Source organism: Bos javanicus, chromosome 16 (assembly GCF_032452875.1).
Source record: "Bos javanicus breed banteng chromosome 16, ARS-OSU_banteng_1.0, whole genome shotgun sequence".
Lineage (NCBI taxonomy): Eukaryota > Metazoa > Chordata > Mammalia > Artiodactyla > Bovidae > Bos > Bos javanicus.
The window spans coordinates 66,971,486-66,988,634 of record NC_083883.1 but is presented as its reverse complement, the minus strand read 5'-3'; the positions used below and the strand labels follow the sequence as shown (position 1 = coordinate 66,988,634).

The 17,149-nt window shown below is 37.5% G+C and overlaps 1 protein-coding gene across 14 annotated transcripts in view; it reads right to left on the bottom strand.

Moving 5' to 3' along the window:
* Positions 1–17,149, bottom strand: part of SWT1 (SWT1 RNA endoribonuclease homolog) — a 112,858-nt gene that overhangs the window by 17,772 nt on the left and 77,937 nt on the right. Inside the window, exon 17 of one of the 14 annotated variants that reach the window (XR_009730059.1) lies at positions 9,412–9,548. The exons of the other annotated variants lie outside the window; for them this stretch is intronic. The gene's annotated coding sequence lies outside the window, so the exon portion shown is untranslated. The remainder of the gene's footprint in view (positions 1–9,411; positions 9,549–17,149) is intronic. 14 annotated transcript variants of the gene reach the window in all.

Sequence of the window (17,149 nt, the reverse complement as noted above, 5' to 3'; positions counted from 1 at the left end):
TATATTGGTACATATAAAACAGTAACAATGACAACTATTATCATCATCTAATGTCTAATAGTTTCAAGCCACAGAATAAGTACACGATGATTTAACTAATGAGAAATCAAGCCACCCCAATTAATTCTTAAATTCCAAGTGCCTTTTAATTACAACAATGTCTCTTGGCCTTCACATCCTCACCAATGCTTGATGTTGTCAAATATTAGTTAACTGATCTCAATAACATCTTAATTAGATCTTAAAAAGTTGGCCCTTATTAGACTCGCAAGATCGCTTTCATAAAATAATTTTTCAGGATATAGTAAAATTTTAAAATGGATCATACTCCTTTGGAGAAGACACACGCAGAATATCTTTAAGAACATACAAACATCTTCCTAAAAATAAGTTTCACGGAAAAAGTTACTCTCCTAACAAGTTAATTTTAAAATATAAATAATATCAAAACCCAAAAGAAAGAAAAAGCAGACAATAAATACATTGGAAAGGGTCCATAAGTACTTTGTTTTTTAAAATGAGAACAAAGCTATATAGATAAGTTAAACCAATGTTTTACAAAAGCAATGGAAAAAATAATGTGTTCCAATTTTGTAACTAGTGTAAACAAACAATCAGCAACGTGGAGTAATTTACACCCATTCTTTTTTATAACTTTGGAAATAATCCAAACTGTCCATAAAAGAGTTAAAAAAATAAATGAAACAACATGTTTTCTAAGAGTCTTATAAATTTCAAGCTTATATTAGAAAAGAAAGTATGCTCTTTGCCAGAGAATAAAGTAAACATTTCTCTGTCCTGAAATACTTTATAAAAAAATTAGTTTTAGGTAAATCAGTTATTTATCTATAGCAACAAACCATAGCCACAGTATGTAAGAAAATAGAAATAAAGAAGAAATAAAGAAAATAATTACATCATCCTAGTTTTCCAATTAGCAAAAAACTGAAAAAATTGTCAACTCCTGGCATGGTTATGTTTTTTAACAGTTTTACTGAGGTACAGTTTACATACCATAAAATTCACTCACTTTAATAATTCAATGATTTTATAAATAAATTTACTGAAATGTATAATGATCTACATTGTACAAACTTAAATACTCAACTATTTGACAAAATAACACAGAATTACCTTCTAACGAGGAAAGGGTTACTGGGATGTCAGCATCATTCACAGATATATTATTGATATAATCAGAATAAAATTATAATGCTATTTTTAAAAACAAGGATATACGTTGTAGGATTTGTTATGAAACCTACTACTCTTAAATGCTACTCTTAAAAAATGTTCTGAAGTAAACAGCCCCAAATTGAGTAGATAATCTTTATTAAAATATACTCAATTAGGGCTTTTAGACTTTAATAAGGCCAATGAACTCTGAGTTTATGAGAATGGAATTTGGCCTGGTATAAACAAAAATTGCCATCTTTTACTAACTGGAAGTACAGTTTGTTGAAAATACACAAAAAAATGAAATGGAGAAAAATGGTTTATGGACTTTTATGCCTTAAGTAATTCCCCACACAAAAATTCTTGAGAGGTCAGCCTTCTCTATAGCTTTCTTGTTTTTAAAAAATACCAGCATGAAGACAAAAGAGTCTTAGAATGAAAGTCCTAAAATACCCTTCAGTGGCAACTTTTAAAAAGAATAATAGAAAGAACTAGCCCTTAGAGAAAGTGGCCATTATTTTTTTTATAAATATATCTACATGTTTTCTAAGAGAAATTCCTAACAATCAATAAATACATATCAAATGTATACTATACTCTCAAATGTATATGATACTAAGAGCTATGTGATATAAAAAAATTAGAAGACATGGCTGCCTATCCTCAAGTTGTTATAATCACAAAATTTTACTTTAGAATTTTGGAATCAGAATTGGGGAACAGATTGAAGCAGGATTTAATCTGTAGCTCGAAGATTATTTACAAACCAAGTTAATCACGCTACCTACTTTTCTGTACCCCAGCTCCTCATCTGTGAAATGAGGAGAAAGTAGCATTTACTGAATAAGGTTATTATATGAAGCAAATAAAATAATGTGTCTAAAATTAAAATGTTTCGCAGAATTCCTGGCACATGTAAATAAATATTACCTGCTATGAAAACCAGTTTTCAGATATAGAAACCAAGGTTTAGGGTTGTAAAACACTTGCCCAAGACTACAGAGTGGTGGTAGGTACCTAAATCTTTGTTAGTTTGACTCTGGACCCCATGTTTTTATCCACTAATAAAAAAGGATAACCCTTACAACTTGCATTAAGTGATTTTATCAAGTCAAATGAAACAGTCTTTTAAAATCGCCACCCAGTTAAGTTGCCTTTTATCAAATGCTTCTGGCACACTATTTTGTGTACATTCCAACGCTAAATCTTTGTAGTTGTTAGATCTTTCTCAAAGCCACAAAGGAAGTCAGTAGCAGAACCAATATTCACTAGAAGTTCTCTTAACCACATAAGCACTTTGAGTTCTCCATCGATGAGCAATTAACATTAAGCAAGCAGCATGTTAATCTGAATTAAACAAACTTCATTTCCATCTCATCCAATATTAGATAAATATCTACCCATCTCATTAAAGAAAAAAAAAAAAAGAGTATGCCACTCAAAAATTTTAATAAGTTAATAAAATAATCTGACTAAAATTAAAAATCAAATAACGTATTAAAATGGACTAATTTTTAAATAAGGATTTAAAAAATTCAAATAAAACTTTCCTCCTAGATAGAAAAAGTAAAGCATCAGACTTAGGAGTGGGGAAATAAGTCTAGAATAGTCAAGTTTAATATCTAACTCTAGAAATTCAAAAGAAGACACAGCATATTCATGGATATTTATAAATCATAACTTACATCCCACAGAACTGAATAAATTATGTTCCTTGCTAGCAAGGCAGTTTAACATTAATATAATATTCTAAATAGTTTTTCATGTTTGAAGAACATTAAAAATAAGCTTAAAATGTAATTATATGACTTATTTTACTCAGCTCACTGTTCATCCATGCTGCTGCTGCTGCTAAGTCACTTCAGTCGTGTCCGACTCTGTGTGACCCCATAGACGTCAGCCCACCAGGCTCCCCCGTCCCTGGGATTCTCCAGGCAAGAACACTGGAGTGGGTTGCCATTTCCTTCTCCATGCCACTCAGGGTTTATCCATGTTGTAGCATCCGTCAGAATTTCCTTCCTTTTTAAGGCTAAATAATATTCCATTGTATGTACATACCTCATTTTGCTTATCTATTTATGGACAAGAATTACTTACACTGGTATGAGCATAGGTATGTAAATATCTCTTTGAGACTATAATCGCAGAACCAGCCCAAACTGGCCCTATCCTGTTTCTAACAAGATACTGAGTTGTTTTTCAGAGACAAACAGAACAAAACCACAAGTCATGCAGCCAAAGCACGCTCAGAAGAGAAAAATTTGACCTCAAGTAACACCCAGAACCAAAGTTTCCCCCCTCCCCGGAATGAAAGGGCCAGATGTGACCAGAACCCTGTCAGAAGTACAGGGTCCATGGTGCAGGAAGATCTGGTTCTGAAGCTGCTGAACCTAATCTCACCACAAATGGACAGGCTCCAAAGCCCTGCCTTGGATACCTGCCCCTCCAGGGCTTCTGCAAACCAACCCTCTTCTAACTCGTGAGCATTCCACCAAACCCCAGAATGAAGAGACAGAATTGAGAGCCATGCCTCCTTGTTTCCTTGCCAGTTAAACCTCACAATAAAGCCCATTCTCTTCTCAAAAGCTGGTGCCATAGTATTGGCTTATATGCAAATTTGGGCAGCAAGCCCTTTGCTTGATAACAAGACATTATTTTCAATTCTTTTGTGTATATACCTAGAGCAATCAAAATTATAGACAGGAATCAGGTGCTGCCAAGGGCTGGGAGGAAGAAGGAGAAGTTACTATATTTAATGGAAACAGTTTCAATTATACAAGATGAAAAGAGTTAGGTTATGGATGTGGTGATGGTTACACAACAATATGAATATATTTAATACTCCATTAACACATTTTTATGCACATGTGCACTCAGTTGTGTCTAACACTTTGCGACCCCACGGACTGTAGCCCGCCAGGCTTCTCTGTCCATGGGATTTCCCAAGAAAGATTACTGGAGTGGGTTGCCATTTCCATTTCCAGGGGATCTTCTCCACCCAGGTATTGAACCGTCATTTCCTGCACTGTAGGGAGATTGCTTACCACTGAGCCACCAGGGAAGCCCTAATACATTTTTAAGAACACTTAAAAATGGTAATGCTATGTGTATTTTACCACAATAAAAAAGTTAATTAAAACAAAGTAAAAATGTTTGTTTATAGCATTATTTTAAAAACTCATTGTACATTCTCCAAAGCTAAGAACCAACTTAAGGCTTATTTTTTACTGTGAATCAACATTATTATTGAGGACACTACTGAGCATCTAACCAGTGCCAGAAAGGGAACAAATGCTATCTCCTTTAATTTCTGCAATTTAACAAAGCAACTATTATTAACTCCATTTTCTAGATTAGGAAACAAATATAAAAAGGTTAATTAACCTGTCTAGGTGACAGAGTTAGTAAATGGATGGAACAAGGATTCAACTTCAGATCATTTTGACCCTTGAGCTCTGTTCTTTTTCTTCAAAATAGTTGCCTTTATCTGTCTGACTTACTTCACTTAGTATGATAATCTCTAGCTCCAGCCATGTTCCTCTTATTTTGATACAGAGACATGCAAACTGAATTTTGCTGCTGATGAATTTAAGCAGTATCACTGATAAACAGAGTGAAAATTTATCAAATCAACAATGAGGACATACTCACCAGGGGAAAAAAGTCTTGGATCTTAAAAGAGTATGTATTTTGGAGTCCTTTACTACAAGCAAAATTAAAATCATGTTTTCTACAGTTAATTTGGTGGAATCAGCTATGTAAGTGGGAGATATACATCAGTCTCAGATTTTAAAAGAACACCATATGTAGTTAAAAATGGTAAAAAATAAATAAATAAAGTTAAACAACTTAAACAAATTTAAACAAAATAAATTATGTTCTGTTTTTCCTTTAGAGTCATTTGCAAGACAAGGAAAGAGGCCTCTGAGGACACTAACCCAGCCAGCATTGCTTGATTCAGCCTCCAAAACTATAAGGAAGCAAATTTCAGTTGTTTATGCTACCCAAGTCTGTACTATTTCCTTATGGCAGCCCTAGCAAATGAACACAGCTGACATCCTAAATACTGTTGGCTCAGCTTTGAGGAGCCACAGATCTCAAGATTAGAAGCAAGATGGACCACTTCCCAGAATGTGAGACTGATGTGGAATTCTCTGAGTAGTTTATTGCAAAATAACTACTTTATTTGCTTTGCTTCATGGCATTGTATTTCCTGCTAAAAAGTAACCTTACTCCTTGAGACGGTGCTGCTGGGGGCCGGTTCTAGGCTTAGCACGAACAACACACTACGAGGGGCCAGAAGTGTGACAAACTAGCTCATTCCTCTTCTACTTAGTGCTGAGACCGCTTAACTAAGTCTTCACAACTAAGTCTTTGAAGAGTATGATGCCCACTATAAGACCAGATACTGCAGTTAAATCTGTATAACAATCATAGTTACTCCTAATACCTTATGAATGTTATTTCCTAGCTGATTAATCCCACCTCATTACCAGGTACTTATCTTTCCACTGTAACATGGCAAATAAGATCTCTCTAGATCAAAAGGAAGGAGTAGAGCCAAGATAAGAGCCAAGAGTGAAAGATACCTAAGACTGAGGTTCCATCATTTACTGCTGGAAGATTTCAATATATGCAATCAGGGCTGTGACACAATTTTACTACTGCCTTATTATAAGCACATCTCCCTATAATAAAGAAATTGTTTATAACAGATCAAAAATATGAGAGAAATGTTTTATTTAGAATAATTCTGAGGAAAAAATTTGAAGAGTAAAAAAACTCTTGTGATATATACATTTAACTAATCAAGATTGAAAGAGCTTTTAAAATGCATTAGACTTTTTATGAAAAGAAGGCAAACCAAATCACAAGATAACACCTCATACTCATTAGGATTGATGACTATTAAAAAAATAAAAAAAAACATAAAATAACAAGAACTGATGAGGATGTGGAGAAAATGGAACCCTAGTGCACCACTGGTGAGAATGTAAAATGGTGTAACTGCTATGGAAAACAGTATGTGGTTCCTCAACAAAATTAAAAATAGAATTACCACATAATCCAGCAATTCAACTTCTGGATATACCTCCAAAAGAATCAAAAGCAGGGATTCACAGAGATATCTGTATGTTCACGTTCACAGCAGTAATACTCATAAGGGCCAAAGAGCAGAAGCAACCTAAGTGTTCATCAAACACGTGCATTACCATATGTAAAACAGATGACCAGTGTCAAGTTTGATGCAAGAAGCAGGGCACCCAAAGTCAATGCTCTGGGACAACCCAGAGGGATGGGGTGGGGAGGGAGGTGGGAGGGGGATCCAGGATGAAGGGACATATGTATACCTGTGGCTGATTCTTGTTGATGTATGGCAAAACCATCACAATACTGTACAATAATTAACCTCCAATTAAAATAAATAAAAATTTAAAAAATCAATGGATAAACAAAATGTGGTATATACACTTTCCTCGTGCTCAGACAGTAAAGAATCTGCCTGCAACGCAGGAGACCCGGGTTCTATTCCTGGGCGTCAGGAGGATCCCCTGGAGGAGGGAATGGCTATCCACTCCAGTATTCTTGCCTGGAGAATTCCATGATGGAGCAGCCTCGTGGGCTACAGTCCATGGGGTTGCAAAGAGTCGGACACGACTGAGTGACTAACACTTACTGAGCTTTAAAAAGGAAATTCTGACACAGGCGACCAACATGGATGAACTTTGAAAACACTGCATTAAGTGAAATAAGCCTGTCACAAAAGGACAAAAACTGTATGATTTTACTTTTAAGAAGGGAAACCTTAGCAAAAAGGCCTTTCTGAGAAACCGGGAGATTTAAGAATTACTGTAGTGAAAGGGTTAAGAATACTTCATGTATTATTATTACAAAATTACCTTTTTTGCTGTAACTCTGAGTTTATTTATTATGAATGGCTTTATCTTTTCACATATTATCTAAGAAACATTTATACTGACATTATCTAACTTTTATATTCACTTGACCCATTGTTTTCTCAAGGAAATTTCAAACACAATCTCTTCCCTTGGCTTTGTGATCTCCTACAGTTACACGATGTCCTTCTGCTGTTTCTAGTCTTCATCTCAAAGTCCCCTTGGTCGACTGATAATTAACATCTGCCCCCACACTTTTATGAAATTAACACCAACAAATTCACCAATGACTTCTATGTTGCTCAATCTAATGGACAGTTTTTTTTTTGGCCTCTTGGTAAAACATGACACTATTAAAGATTCCTTCTCTTTTGAAACTCCTTTCTTCTTTTTCTTTTTTCTTTTAATTTGGCTGTATCAAATGGCTCCAAGAATATAAGTTCCCCTACCAGGGATCAAACCTGGATTGTGGCAGTGCAAGTGCTGAGTCCTAACCACTGAACCACCAGGGAATTCCCAGTGCTGCCAAGTCTCTTAAACTTTTCAGTCTTTCTGGTAATTCACCTTCAGTCTGCTTTTACAGATCTGCATATTAACCCGGGTTAATCCATGCTGGCTACACAGGCATTAGCCAAATTAAAAAAGCATAAGCACTCTAACACTATTTAAAGAAAAATGTCTTAGATCTTCTCATCCTGTTTCTTCCTTTATCCTTTGTTCTCTACTAATTTCCAGTGTGTCCCAGGCTTCTTTCTTGTGGGTGTTCACCTCAAATTTCTAGTGTCACATTTGCCCCTTGGGCTTAAAGATAGTTTCATATATCTCTATTATCCCTCTGGTACTACCTAAGGTACGATGTGTACTCATCCTCTAAAATAAACAGTCATTGTTTTCCTTTCTCCTCTCAATCTTAGAAATACTATTTCTAATCCAAGTATGCTTTGTAAATTCTAAGGCATTTCTAAGATACACAATCAATCCATTACAAAGTAAAAGACTTAAGCAAATTATTTATTTTTAAATGCATCAAAACAACCAGTTTACCTATTTTTTTCTCTATGAATGACCCAATGTGTTGGGTCTGTGTGTGTGTGTGTGTGTGTGTGTGTATGTATGTGTGTGTGTTAGTCGCTCAGTCATGTCCAACTCTTTGGGACCCCATGGACTATAGCCCACCAGGCTCCTCTGTCCATGGAATTCTCCAGGCAAGAATACTGGAGTGGCGAGCCATTTCCTTCTCTAGGGATCTTCTAGACCCAAGGATCGAACCCAGGTTTCCTTGATCTCCTGCACTGGCAGGCAGATTCTTCACTGTCTGAGCACCAGGGAAGCCCCACGTATTAGTACATGGATGCTAAGTTCACCTTGACCTAGTCTGGTCCATAAGACGGAAATTTTTATTCAAGCTTTAAGACAGGTCTTCACTCTTCCAAATTATGTGATGCTGTCTGTCGGCAGTATCACCTCAGACAGTTTTCTTTCCTGCTTTTATTACCCCAGTTGTTTCATTTGTTAAAAACTGTCTCTTGGGACAAGACCATCTACCAATAAAATCTTTTGGGGATACTCATTTCAACCAAGCAGACTCATTCTCCTCTCAGAAAAATAAAAGGTAGAAAAAGGTAAGTTTAGAAAAACAGAAGAAGAAAATGAATTGAATTCTAAGGCAAAGATATTTTGTACTTTTGTCGGTTATTTAATATTCTTTTTTAGGCCACCCTGTGAGGCATATATGATCTTGGTTCCCTCGCCAGGGTTCGAATTGGGGCCCCGTGCTTTGGGAGAACTGAGTCTTAACCACTGGACCATCAGGGAAGTACCAACGTTCTTTTCAATTAAATTTAGAAATTTTCTAAAGTTCTATGAAACCAACTAAAAAAATATCTCTTGAATATAATTAACTTTAAATTTTTCAGTCAGAAAGTTTAGGGTATTTAGAAGTGAGTTCTCTAGACCAAGACCAATTTCAATAGGTCATTCTGCTAAGTATAAACCATATGACCTTAGGCAATGACATTATCCCTGTAATCCTACTTTCCAAAGTATAAAGTGGCTGTGATAGTGAAACCCTCCCTGAACCCATAGGTTATAACAGAAACTGTTATAACAGACTAACAAGTTCTTGAGCTTATCTTACAGAAGAGCAGATAAGGTAACAGCTTCTTAAAAACCCTTCCACTGACAGCTGACAACCTATTTTCAAGAAGATAAAAGATAATGAAATTATATTTTCAAAGTGCCTAGGGAAAATAACTGTCAACCTACAACCTACACACAGTTAAACAGCAATCAATAATGAAAGCAAAACAACACTTTCAGTCAGAATGAGAGCATTTACCACTAACAGATCTTTGGTAAAAGAACTGCTGAAAATTTTGCTTCATCCCTTATGTTTCTTCTTATAATATTAACACTGACATTTCTCTTCCATCAATAGGTAGGGTCTATGGCGGTGCCCCACCCATCTAGGCAGGTCTGTGACAACAAAGATGACATAATTTGAGGCAATGTCATTAAAAGCAATATACCGACCACCTGATATTTTGGGATGATCTTGGAAACCAACCTTCTGTTTGGGAGGAAGCTGAGCCTACCTGGAGATGCTACATGTTCGTGTTCTAGCTGATAGCCAGCATCAGACAGCCTTAGAGATGACTCCAAATGCTATTTGACCACAACCACACAAGAGATCTCAAGTAAGAACTGCCCTCATGTGTCTAGTCAAGCCCTAAAACCATGAGACAAAATACGTAATTGACTGCTATTCTGTAAGCCAGTAAGTTTTAGGATTTAGAAATAATGGACCTAGAAATGAAGGCTGAGGTAAGGGAAATAACCATCAACTAGATAAAACAGCAAAGTACGGAATTTCTTTTAAGCTAATCTTTTGGTTGGTTTTGCCACTTTTTTCTTTTTGCTTAGTCATACATTCATTAGCTTTAGAGTGAAGGTTCCTCCTGTAAAGTCCAATGGTATCTCAGTTGAATCAAGAGAGAATATTTTCCATATCTCAGCATGAGAAGAGATTAGTACCTCTGTTGGTATAGACAGATATGATCATCACAGCAGGAACTGACCACTCCAGAGACGAGGTAAGACATAGACCTGAAGTGGAATATAGAAATCCACAAGGGATAGGTGTATAAACAATGGGCCCTTCCTAATGAGTCATTCTGTCTAGGTACAGAAGTACCGAAGTTGAAGAATTTGCAATTAAATTTCTGAACATGGAATTCTATTTTAAGTGACTTTTCAGTAGAAAGTTGAAAATACATAGGTATGAAAACTGGATTGGCCTAGGTTAAAATAAAATATGTCTGCAACTTCTTTAAAAATTACACACTTATGAAAGAAATTTAATTCCTGATTAAAGGTTCTGAAAATAAGTTAGACTTTCTTTGCTTTGTTTGAGGACAGATGGTTACTTCCACATTAGGCCCTGAGCCTATATATGTAAAGGAAGCATAACAAATACACCTTAATTGAATGGAACACACTGGACTGAAGAATGTTTCTACATACAAACTACTTTATAGGATCACATCTACTTCTTGTAATCTTTTACAATTATTTCCAAACAATCTGGAGGAACTGTTGTATTTTTGAAAATAAGGATAGTAATCACAGGACTTCCCTGGCAGTCCAGTGTTTAGAACTCCATGTTTCCACTGCAGGGAGCATGGGTTTAGTCTCTGGCCGGCCAACTGAGATCCCTCATGCCACAAGGCATGGCCAAAAAAAAAAAAAACAAACACCAATAGCAATCATGTAGTATGATGGTCCTATGGTACAGAGGCACACCACGATACAGGAAATTTCGAAACATTAAAAATCCTTTTTTCCTTCGCCAGATATCCCATTTTCTCTCCTTTGCTCTTCTAGTCCTTCCAATAGCACTGAAATTAAACTGTGTATATTAAATTTTGTTTGAAATGGCTAAAGTGGCTCCTGTTTTCCTTACTGAGCAATGCCTGAAACAGTATTTTGTTACCAGGAGAAGAGTTACTCAGTTTAATAGTGGAGAAACCAGCACCACTTATTTCCCTTTATTCTTGGATCTACATATTCTAAGGGAGAAACGGCACCATACATAGCTGTTTGTCCCTCTTTGTTTCATACATTAGCTAGGACAGCACCCTAACTTCATAGGTTACAACTGGTATGTGAAATAAGTCTTTTACAGTGTTTATCAAGCTAGTTCCTTAGATTAGTATATGATAAAATCAGTGAATTCCATGTAGCCAGAGCTGTACCTCTTTTGCTGAAAAACTAGTTTCTTAGTTTTGTACTGGCTATCAAGACAGTGGCCAAGAAATTCCTTAAATCAACAGATGGAGTTGCAGATACAAACACTGCAGTGCTGCTGCTGCTGGTGCTGTCACTTCAGTCATGTCTGACTCTGTGCAACCCCACAGACGGCAGCCCACCAGGCTCCCCCGTCCCTGGGATTCTCCAGGCAAGAACACTGGAGTGGGTTGCCATTTCCTCCTCCAGTGCATGAAAGTGAAAAGTGAAAGTGAAGTCGCTCAGTCGTGTCCGACTCAGCGACCCATGGACTGCAGCCTATCAGGCTCCTCCATCCGTGGGATTTCCCAGGCAAGAGTCCTGGTGTGGGTTGCTATTGCCTTCTCGAAATACCACAGTGAGAGAAGTTAATTCCATATTTTAAAGAAGTGTCTATTCCAGTGAAGACAAATCACTGCCGCCTTCATGATGGAAGGGATCATCACTGCCACTGTGGTTTGATGATCCCTTAGGGAATAGTGCCTTTTAGGATGCCTCTTCTGTTTGAAATTTGCCTCTTCTGTTGGAAATTTGGGCTCTCAACAGTGGTAGTAGCCAGAGCAGCCTTAATGAGAAGAAGTCCCACATTTGAGCTCAAGTTGGTTGAGAGCCCAGGCTGCCACTGTCCCTTTGCATATCAGCTCACTGACCAAATACTCGGGTGGGTAGGTGAAAAGGCTGATTGATATCCACAGGACAGCTGATCTTGTCCATCTGATTACTGACAGTCTCCTCTGCAGTAGGTAGCCTCTGATGAGCATTCACACGGGACACAAATACTCTCATACTCTATGCCCATCATACCTCTATGTGCCCATTACACATCTCTTCTCCAGACTTTCCTGTCACTAAAACAAAGCGACAGCAGCAGCAGCAGGGATTAGTATTAACTCAGATCTAGTAACCTCCTGCTGCTGCTACTGCTGCTAAGGCGCTTCAGTCGTGTCCGACTCTGTGCGACCCCATAGATGGCTGCCCACCAGGCTCCCCCGTCCCTGGGATTCTCCAGGCAAGAACATTGGAGTGGGCTGCCATTTCCTTCTCCAATGCATGAAAGTGAAAAGTAAAGTGAAGTCGCTCAGTCGTGTTCGACTCTTAGCGACCCCATGGACTGCGGCCCACTCCGTCCATGGGATTTTCCAGGCAAGAGTACTGGAGTGGGTTGCCATTGCCTTCTCCTAGTAACCTCCTAAAAAGTATATTTCACTTTTTCTAGGATAGAGTCACCCTGATAAATGAATGCAAATCCTTTTACAGAAGATACTACCTTGTACTCCAATGTGGGGCTTATCAGGCCCACCTGCCAATATGTGGGTTTGATCTCTGTCAGGAAGAGTCTCTGAAGGAGGGCATGGCAACCCATTCCAGTATTCTTGCCTGGAGAATCCCACGGACAGAAAAGCCTGGCAGGCTACAGTCCATAGGGTCACAAAGACTCGGACATGACTGAAGTTGACTTAGCATGCATGCATGCACATACTCCAATGGTGTACAACAGTACTCACACTTTTTCATCTAGTTATCAAAAGTTTAAATAAAATATGTATAAAATACAATCTTTAATATAAAAATATATTTTTGATGACTCTATTTATTTTAGCTCAACAATTAAGTTGGGGAAAATATATAGCTATGTGGTTGTCAAAAACTAATCTAGCTTAATGTTAGCAAAAAATAAATATTAATTGGAAAATTTACAACTTATAGTTCCAGTTACATTATTATTACAGGTAAGTATATGTTGATTCTTGAAGATTTATGCCTTATTCACAAGGACTGGACCATCAGAATGTAACATAATTCCAGGGGTTTCCAATGTATAGTAAATATTTATTATCTTCTATGTAAAAAACATTGTCCTGAGTTGGACTCAACCTCTTATATTACTGGAAACAGTTTTACTGATTGCATCACCTCTCACAATGGGTAGATGGTGTGGCCGAGTACAGTGTTAAAAGTTCTTTAGAGGCACAAGTGGATATTTCTCAAAATAGATTGAGACTAATCCTAGAGTCTAGGGTACACTCTAACTTTAAACCTTTTGTACAACTTTATAACGAGGAATTAGAACTGATCATCTGCCTTTATCCATACATTCACTATACACTTACTACTTAAGTTAAAATTATTATGATCTCCCTTACTGAGTACCTTTGATTCCCCCTAAACCCCACCATTTCCTTTATTCTACTTATATTTAATCCCACTGATTTAGTCAGTCATTTATCCCATCTGCTTCTCTGAAAACTGGAGTGGTTGGTAGTTTTAGCACTTCTTAGAAGACTTGATAGCAGGGAATTTTCAGTAAATATCAGATCAGTAAGTCATTAGGTAGAAATAACCAGTTATAAAACAAAAGGAAAATGTTAAAGTATTGATTTTAAATGAAAACAACTCTATAAACAAATTATTTATCTCCAAGAAGTCATCTTCCTTTATATTTGACTATTTGATTCTGGTGTGATCAAAAAGTTTGTAATGGGAAATATATAGCTTCATCACTGTTAATAGAACTGGATTTTATTGACTAAAACAAAAGAACATTAACACCGAGAAATGCTTTAGGGGTAACAGGAATAACTGGCATTACAACGCTGATATTTAGGATAAAAATAAAGGTCCTTATTGCCTATTCTTGAATTACAAATGCTAGGAAGCACACATAAGAGCTTCAGATATTTAAAATGAAATTAGTTATTTTAAAACATAAGTCATGGATGATCTATTACCTTCAATAGCATTAAAGAGAAAGGTTAAATAAATATCAGCTGGTGCTGGATAATTCAGTCAGACTGATATGTGGATGGACATGGAACAAAAGACTGGTTCCAAATAGGAAAAGGAGTACGTCAAGGCTGTATATTGTCACTCTGCTTATTCAACTTTTATGCAGAGTACATCATGAGAAATGCTGGGCTGGAAAAACATGAGCTGGAATTAAGACTGCCAGGAGAAATATCAATAACCTCAGATATGGCTGAAAGCAAAGAAGAATTAAAGAGCCTCTTGATGAAAGTGAAAGAGGAGAGTGAAAAAGTTGGCTTAAAGCTCAACATTCAGAAAACGAAGATCATGGCATCTGGTCCCATCACTTCATGGCAAATAGATGGGGAAACTGGCTGACTTTATTTTTTTGGGCTCCAAAATCACTGCAGATGGTGACTGCAGCCATGAAATTAAAAGATGCTTACTCCTTGGAAGAAAAGCTATGACCAACTTAGATAGCATATTAAAAAGCAGAGACGTTATTTTGTCAACAAAGGTCCGTCTAGTCAAGGCTATGGTTTTTCCAGTGGTCATGTATGGATGTGAGAGTTGGACCATAAAGAGGGCTAAGCGCAGAAGAATTGATGCTTTTGAACTGTGTGGTGTTGGAGAAGACTCTTGAGAGTCCCATGGACTGCAAGGAGATCCAACCAGTCCATCCTAAGGGAAATTGGTCCTGGGTGTTCACTGGAAGGACTGATGTTAAAGCTGAAACTCCATATTTTGGCCATCTGATGCGAAGAGCTGACTCGTTTGAAAAGACCCTGATGTTGGGAAAGATTGAAGGCAGGAGGAGAAGGGGATGACAGAGGATGAGATGGTTGGATGGCATCAATGACTCAATGGACATGAGTTCGGGTAAACTCTGGGAGTTGGTGATGGACAGGGAGGCCTGGCATGCTGTGGTACATGGAGTTGAAAGAGTCAGACACGACTGAGCGACTGAACTGAACTGCTATGTGGATACCACATATTTTGTCAGCTAATTTAATATAAATTTTACTATACATTTGATATGTTATGTTAAAGTTTATCAAACTATAATAGAGATACCACAAAAAGCTTTTACTCTTTTTATTTTATATAAGACATGTCTTCTTATATAGCAAGAGTGTGCTTATATTCCTTAAGTCTCAGTCATTCCCATTAGATCTCATCTTTCCTTCTACTAAACCTAATTTAGACAGCTGATACAGAGAAATTAGAATTAATCAATTAATGATAACATAGGATCCCAAAAAGCAATTTGGGCAAATTATTGGAGGTTCCATCATCTGTTCTAGACATAATTACTATTTTTATCTCCTCAATATGTTTGTCCAGTCTTTCTCCTTCCTCCTGATTTTATTCTTTACCCATTTCTTAGCTTGTACTCTCTCTTCTGTATCTTTATGGATACTCTACATTATCTATTCATCTAATGTCATAATGTAGTACTATCAGAACCATTTAGCCCTAAAAGAAGTTGCCCTCCATCAGACAGACTATACTCACTCAGTTATTTGACAGCTCCCCCACGTTTTTTGTTTTTTACTATCTACCATGCTCAGAGGTTAAAGCGTCTGCCTCTAATGTGGGAGACCTGGGTTCGATCCCTGGGTCGGGAAGATCCCCTGGAGAAGAAAATGGCAACCCTCTCCAATATTCTTGCCTGGAGAATCCCATGGACAGAGGAACCTGGTGGGCTACAGTCCACGGGGTCGTAAAGAGTTGGACACGACTGAGCAACTTAACTTTAACTTTCACATTCATGTGTGATACAGGTATAGATCCAGATATAGGAAAGTAAAACAAACAAACAAAAAGTAAGTAAATTTCCTGCCCTAAAAGTGTCAAAATTAGGGAGCTGAATATGAAATAAACTATGAAAGTTAAGTGCAAAATGATGGCATGGAGGGTGAAGCCACTAAAGCCATTCATTTTAAAATAAAAGATGTATTATTTTCTCATATACTGACTGATACACTTGGTGACGGACAGGACATGGGGTACATGAAAAATTTGATAAAGAGGTGCATTGATATCTGGGGAGCTGTGGAAACTCTAATGGAGGACGGGAGGTGAAGTCTAATTATCTAAGGCCAGGTAGCTCAGTGGTAAAGAATCCGTCTGCCAATGCAGGAGAAGCAGGAAATGTTGGATCGATCCCTGGGTTGGGAAGATCCCTTGGAGGAGGAAAGGCAACCCACTCCAGTATTCTTGCCTGGAAAACCCATGGACAGCGGAGCCAGGCAGGCTACAGTCCATGGGGCTGCAGTCAGACGCGACTGAGCACCTAAATGTGCCACACGCACACACGCAAAGGCCAAGCCTCAAAAAAGTAGGTCAGACCTAAACTTGGATAAACCGCTCCACTCTACATAAGGAAAAATTTTTTTATCAACAGCTGATCATCTTGCCAAAGGAACGCATTGGTTATAGCAAACACCCTCTTCCAGCAACACAAGAGATGACTCCACACATGGACATCACCAGATGCCCAATACTGAGATCAGACTGATTATATTCTCTGCAGCCAAATATGGAGAAGCTCTATACATTCAGCAAAAACAAGACCAGGAGCTGACTGTGGCTCAGATTATGAACTCCGTACTGCCAAATTCAGACTTAAATTGAAGAAAGTAGGGAAAACCACTAGACCACTCAGGTATAACCTAAATCAAATCCCTTACAATTATACAGTGGAAGTGACAAATAGATTCAAGGGATTAGATCTGACTGACAGAGTGCCTGGAGAACGATGGACGGAGGTTTGTAACATTGTACAGGAGACCGTAATCAAGACCATCCCCAAGAAAAAGAGACGCAAAAAGGCAAAATGGCTGTCTGAGGAGGCCTTACAAATAGCTATGAAAAGAAGAGAAGTGAATGCCAAAGGAGAAAAGGAAAGATATACCCATTTGAATGCAGAGTTCCAAAGAATAGCAAGGAGAGATAAGAAAGCCTTCCTCAGTGATCAGTGCAAAGAAATAGAGGAAAACAATAAAATAAGAAAGACTAGAGATCTCTTCAAGAAAATGAGTGAT